At 40.0% G+C, this 6,747-nt stretch overlaps 1 non-coding gene across 1 annotated transcript; it reads left to right on the top strand.

The window, feature by feature from the left end:
- The first annotated feature begins 263 nt into the window (after positions 1-263).
- On the top strand, positions 264-370 carry LOC122557003. Its single transcript, XR_006313731.1, has one exon. It is a non-coding gene; the product is annotated as a U6 spliceosomal RNA (small nuclear RNA).
- Positions 371-6,747: the final 6,377 nt, after the last annotated feature.

Below are 6,747 nucleotides of genomic sequence, written 5' to 3'. Positions count from 1 at the left end.
ATTAAGTGGGACAGAACACCAGAGTTTCATTGGAGGCTCACTGATGATGTTACCTAACATGGTGATGAAACATCTGAGAACAAATCTTCCAGCTCAGCGAGCAAACTTACAATCTGAACCACAACCTGAGCTACAAATCTTCACAAAAATCACAAACTTACTGGTGTACAAATGGTAATGCAATATCAGTACAGGAGATTTTAACTGTTGAATAAATTGTGATAGGGTCAGGGTGACAGATTTAGTGAGTGCAAAATTCTTCTTGTTATCACTTTGGCAACACATACATTAAATTGGAATAATACAGAGAGAGTTAGCACGGTCTCTGCGAAAGTATGACACGCAAATTCATGAAGCATTCCATATTTTTAAGGGGCCCTCTTGTGATGCAATCCAGAGATGTGTAATAACATCTCTGAATTGGTTGATTAGAAAAGTATAAATACTTATAATTCTTTTCAACCAGTATGTAGTAATCCCAATGACAGGTGGTAGTTTTGCACTCTGTTTTAGGGAATGAAGTTTGGTAAACAGGGGCAGGGAAAACTAGTGGAAGAACATTTTGATATTAATTATGATTATAACTCTGTTAGATTTTGTGTATTTTGGAAAAGGACAAAGATAGACTCAGCACGGATGTTTAAATTGAGAAAAAAAACAATTTTACTAAGTTAAGATGAGTGTCACTGATAAGGTCAGTATTTATTACTGATCCTGAACTGTCCTTAAAAAAAATGCTAGTGTGAACTACTTTCTTTAGTCACTACACTGCATGTAGTGTACACAACATAGGAGGGTGTTCCAAGATTTTGACCTGGATGGTAACTTATAGAAAGTGGAATCTGCTGCTCCCTTTCCTCTAGTGGATGAGGTCATAAGTTTGGTAAGTGTCATTGAAAAAACCTTGACAAATTGCTGCAATGTATGTTATAGATGGCACACTCTGCTGCCATTGTTCATTGGTGGGGGAGGGAAAGCACGTTTAAAGTGGTGGCTGAAATGCTGATCAATAGAACATTTCTTTTCAAGATGGTGTTGGAATGTCTTGAGAGCATCTTTGGAGTTGCACTCATCCAGGCAAGTGGAATATTCCAACACACCCCTGGATACAAGGATGGTAATAATAGAATTGATAAAAGGGAATAATGGATGCCGTATACTTGGATTTTCAGAAGGCTTTTGATGAAGTCCTCCCTTAAGAGCTTGGTTAGAAAATTAAGTCACATGGGATAGGAGGTAATATACAGGTGTGGATTCAATGTTTACAAATAGGCAGAAAATAGAGAATAGGAATAAGTGCATCATTCTTGCACTGGCATGTTATGATTAGTGAGAACTACAAGGATCAGTACTTGAGCCCCAGCTTTTCACACTATGTATCAATGATTTGTCTGTGGGGAAAAGGTGTAATATTTTAAAGTTCACAGATAACACAAAACTAGCTGGGAACTGTACTGTGAGCAAAATGCAAAGTAGATTTAAGCAAATTTGAACAGACAGTGAGTGGGTGAGATAAGCAGATGGAATGTTATGTAAAAGTATGGGGTTATCACTTTGGTAGGAAGAACAAATATGTCGGGTATTTCTGAGGTAATGAGAAAGTAGTCTTCATAGATTTACAAAAAGAACTGGGTGCTTTTGTTAATAAGTCACTGAAAGGTAACGTGCAGGAAGCAATTAGGAAGGCGAACAGTATTTTATTGTTTATCACTAGTGGTTTTGTGTATGGGAGTATTGAAATCTTGCTTCAAGATTGTAGAACCTTAGTTAGACCACACCTGGAGTACAGTGTGCAATTGTTGCCTCTCCAGGAAAGATATTATTGCTTAGAAGGAATGCAACAATTCACTAGACTGGTTTCTGGGATGGTAGGATTGTACAGTAAAGAGAGTTTGGACAAACTGGGCCTATATTCTCTAGAGTTTTGAAGAACGGGAGGTGATTTCATTAAAACATAAAATACTTAAAGGGACAGATAAGGTAGATGCTGGAGAGATGTTTCTGCTAGTTGGGGAGTCTGGAGCCAGGGATCCAAGGATTTGGACAATGAGAACATATTCAAGTACGTGGAAGAGGAAAGGGAGGTTGGAGATGAAGTAGCAATTTGCAAGGATACAAGTGTCACAATATGAATTAGGAGCACAATAGGCCACTCAGCCCCTCGAGTCCGCTCCTCCATCCAATAAGATCATGGCTGATTGGATTACTCGAAATTCCCATCTACTCTGATTTCATCTTCTTGCTTATCAAGAATCCGTCGATCTCTACCTTCAGAATATTCAAAGACTCTGCTTCCACTGCTGTTTGATGAAAAGAGTTTTGAAGTCTCTCAACACTCTGAGAAAATAAATTCTCCTCATTCTTGTCTTGTTGTCCTCTTATGTTTAAACAATGATCCTTGGTTCTATTCACATCTACACTGTCAAAATCCCTCAAGATCTTATATAGCTCAATCAAAGTCACCTCTAACATTTTTGAGCTCTAGCAGATACAGGCCTAGCCTGTCTAACCTTTCCATACAAGACCATACACCCATTCCAGATACCGTGTATTAGTTAATTTAGTAAACCTTCTCCAAACTGATTCCAAAGCATTTACATCCTGAAGGAGACCAGTTGTATACTGTACTCCAGATATGGTCTCACCAATGCCCCATATAACTCAAGCATAACCTCCCTACTTTTGTAATCAGTTCTCTTGCAAAAAAAACATTTTATTATTCCTAATTAATCCCTCTAACTGAACCTATTTATATACCGTTCAAGCATCCCTTCGTTTGTGTCAAACTTATTTTCCTATTTATCCTTGCGCTCTCAACAAATTTAACAATATTATTTTCTGTCCCTTCATCCTAGTTAATTATATACTATGTGAAAAGTTGAGGCCGAAGATTGACTGTGGTGGCACAGCACTCTTTACATCTTGCCAGTCTGAAAAACAATCCATTTTTGCCTACGGGATGTTTCCCATTAGCCAGCCATTTCTCTATCCATGCCAATATATCACCCACTACAATATCAGCATTTGACGCCAACAATAACCTTCAACGTGGCAGTTAACAAATGCTTTCTGAAAATCCAAGTCCAGTATATCCACCAGTTTCCTTTTATCCAAAGCACATTACTTCCCAAAAGAATTCCAATAAATTGGTTAAACATGACTTCTCTTTCACAAAACCACATTAACTCTGCCTGATTTCATTTAACCTTCGGAGTGCCCTATAATAACATTCTTAGTAACAAAGTCATCATATTCTCCCTGATGGATGTTAAGCTAACTGGCCTGTTGTTTTCTGCTTTCTGACTCTTTTCTGTTTTGAATAAAGGAGTTACGTTTGCTATTTGCAATTCTAATGAAATATTCCCCAGAAATAAAGAAAATAAGAATAGGCTGTTCGAGCCTCCTCTGCCATTCAATATGATTATGGCTAATTATCCAACTCAGTAACCTGTTCCCACTTTCTCCACATACCTTAAGCTCAAAGAGCTACATCAAATATCATCTTCAAAACATTCAATGTTTTGGCCTCAGCTACTTTGTGTCAGCTACGTTCACAGATTTATTACTCTCTGGGTGATGAAATTTCTCCTCAATCCTAAATGGCTTACCCTGCATCTTTAGACGATCATCCTTAGTTCTCTGGTCTTCAGGAACATCCTTCCTCTGTTTACCCTATCTAGTCTTGTAACAATTTTATAACTTTCTATGAGATGTCCCTCTCATTCATCTCAACTCCAACGAATATCATCCTAACTGATTGAGTCTCTCTCCATGCTTCAGTCTTACCATCCCATGAATCGGACTGATAATTGTAATTACACTCCCTCTGTTGCCAGAACATTAATTGCCAGATGAGGAGACTAGAACTTTATCTGCTAACTATCTGCCCTCTCCTCCAACAAGTTACTGTCCTATTGAAGTTTCATGCTGTCCTCCTCACATTTTACAAATCTCTCAAGTTTTACTTTTATCTATCCTCTGCTCATCAAGGTCAAGATTATTTATATCAATTAGGAAAAGGAAGAGTCCCAATACCAACCCCTGGGGAACTCCACTACAAACCTTCTTTCAGCCTGAAAAATAATCACTTTTATTTTCTATCTTTAAAGTCAATGTTGTATCCATGTTGCTACTATCCCTTTTATTCCAATGATCTATAATTTTCCTCAAGTCTGTTGTGTGGCACATTATTGGAAATCTATGTACACCACATCAACAGCCCCAACCCCATCAACAGCCATCCCACCCACCCCCTTTTACATCTTCAAAACACTCCACAACTTTCCCTGAGCAAATCCATGCTTACTCTTCGAATCAACCCACATTTGACTATTAAGTCTATTCCGAATGACTGTTTCAGAAGTTTCCCCATCACTGAAGTTACACTGGGCTAATCTCCCCTCCCACTCCTCCCACCCCCCACACACCAAACGTTGTGATGTTTGCAATTCTCCGGTCTTCTGGTATCACTCGAGTATAAGGTAGATTGAATGATAATTGCCATGCCTCTGCAATTCCCATTTTCACTTCTGTCAACATTCTTCTGTGCATTTCTTCTTCCCAATGTCTTGAAGTACTAACATCTTATCCAATATCCTTATTAGTTTTAATGGTCCTTTGTATTGAGTTTTTTCCTTCGTCCCCACAGCCTGGCAGCATCTGCCTCGTAGGTAAAGATAGGTACGAACTGTTCATTAAAACCCTCAACTTCTTGCCTCCAGTATAAATCCCCATTTTGGTATCTAATTAGCGCAGAGATATTTTATTCATGCATTCTTTTTTCCATCAAAGGTATTAAAATACACACGCTTCTAATTTAGCAATCTTAAATGGTGTGCTTTTGTTATTAACACTGATTCGATGCGTTGTATTAAATATTTGGGCTGTGGTCAGAATGTAGAAGGTTTGGATCACTTGATGCACAGCCTTCTCAAAGTGTACACTCGATTTTATTGCCTTCTGTGTGTCACGTAATTGGTTCCATCTGATATCGAAGTAGCATTCAGCGAGTACATAATTCTATCCCACACGATTTTTGTAAACAATGTTTACCACAGTAGCAGAGCTGGGCTGCACTTAAGGTGGAGTCTTAGTCTACCAAGCAGTGTGGTTAATCTCAGTTAAAAATCACACAACACCAGGTTATAGTCCAACAGGTTTGTTTGGAAGCACACTAGCTTTCGAAGCGACGCTCCTTCATCAGGTGATAGTGAGCGTCGCTCCGAAAGCTAGTGCTTCCAATTAAACCTGTTGGACTCTAACCTGGTGTTGTGTGATTTTTAACTTCGTACAGCCCAATCCAACACCGGCATCTCCAAATCACGATTAATCTCAGGCTGACTCTGTTGATGGGTCAATCCTCATTCGAGAGCGGGGAGGCCTTCCCTAAATAGGAACAAATTACAATTCGCCGTTCTGTCAACTCGAAATATGTTTAAAAGTCGGGTGGGACCTTTCCCGAACTATTAAATATCGCCTTACTTCTGGCTCCTCCTTTTGCCACGATGTGCAGAAGGCCAACTGACTCCTTTCCCTGGGTGTTTAAAAAAAACCCGAGTTGCTTTTCCTACCGAGTACTTTATCTTTAGAACTGCGTCCTCTTATTCGTAATCAAAACAGCTTAATTGCTTGCACTTCCGATCTCTGATCGAGTAAAGTACTGAGTCTGGTTCTGTACCGGACGCAGGCTGTATATTTATAGCATTTTCTGTTTTATTTAACATCGCAAGCGTTCGTAAACAAAAATTCTGAATTTTATTTGATTTAGACATACTGCAATGAATAAATTTGATTAGAATGTGTAACCAATAAGGTTATGAGTAAAATTTCGAGGAGAAAGTGAGGGCTGCAGATGCTGGAGAGCAGAGCTGAAAATGTGTTGCTGGAAAAGCGCAGCAGGTCAGGCAGCATCCAAGGAGCAGGAGAATCGACGTTTCTGGCATGAGCCCTCGAGGAGAAAGTGAGGACTGTAGATGCTGGAGAACAGAGCTGAAAATAAGTGAGGACTGTAGATGCTGGAGAACAGAGCTGAAAATTACTCATTCCTGAAGAAGGGCTCATGCCCGAAACGTCGATTCTCCTGCTCCTTGGATGCTGCCTGACCTGCTGCGCTTTTCCAGCAACACATTTTCAGCTATGAGTAAAACTTCACTGATACAAGTAATTAGTCAACATGCTTATCTGTGTTTGACATTTCTAATGCACCAGGATTTAAAGTGATTAGAAACAGAAATTGCTGGAAAAGCTCAGCAGGTCTGCAAATCTCATCGAGTCATAGAGACGTACAGCATGGAAACATACCCTTCAGTCCAACCCGTCCGTGCCGACCAGACATCCCAACCCAATCTAGTCCCACATGCCAGCACCCGGCCCATCTTCCTCCAAACCCTTCCTATTCATATACCCAGATAAATGCCTCTTAAATGTTGCAACTGTCCGAGCCTCCACCTCTTTCTCTGGCAGCTCATTCCATACACGTACCACCCTCTGCGTGAAAAAGTTGCCCCGTATGTCTTTTCCCTCTCACCCTAAACCTATGGCCTCTAGTTCTGGACTCCCGAACCCCAGGGAAAAGACTTTGCCTATTTACCCTATCCATGCCCCTCATAATTTTGTAAATCTCTATAAGGTCAACCCTTAGCCTCCAACACTCCAGGGAAAACAGCCCCAGCCTGTTCAGCCTCTCCCTGTAGCTCAAATCCTCCAACCCTGGCAAAATCTTTGTAAATCATTTCTGAAACCTTTCAA

Source organism: Chiloscyllium plagiosum, chromosome 14, assembly GCF_004010195.1.
Source record: "Chiloscyllium plagiosum isolate BGI_BamShark_2017 chromosome 14, ASM401019v2, whole genome shotgun sequence".
Classification (NCBI taxonomy): domain Eukaryota; kingdom Metazoa; phylum Chordata; class Chondrichthyes; order Orectolobiformes; family Hemiscylliidae; genus Chiloscyllium; species Chiloscyllium plagiosum.
The sequence above is the reverse complement of the archived record's forward strand: the minus strand, read 5'-3'. Positions and strand labels throughout refer to the sequence as shown.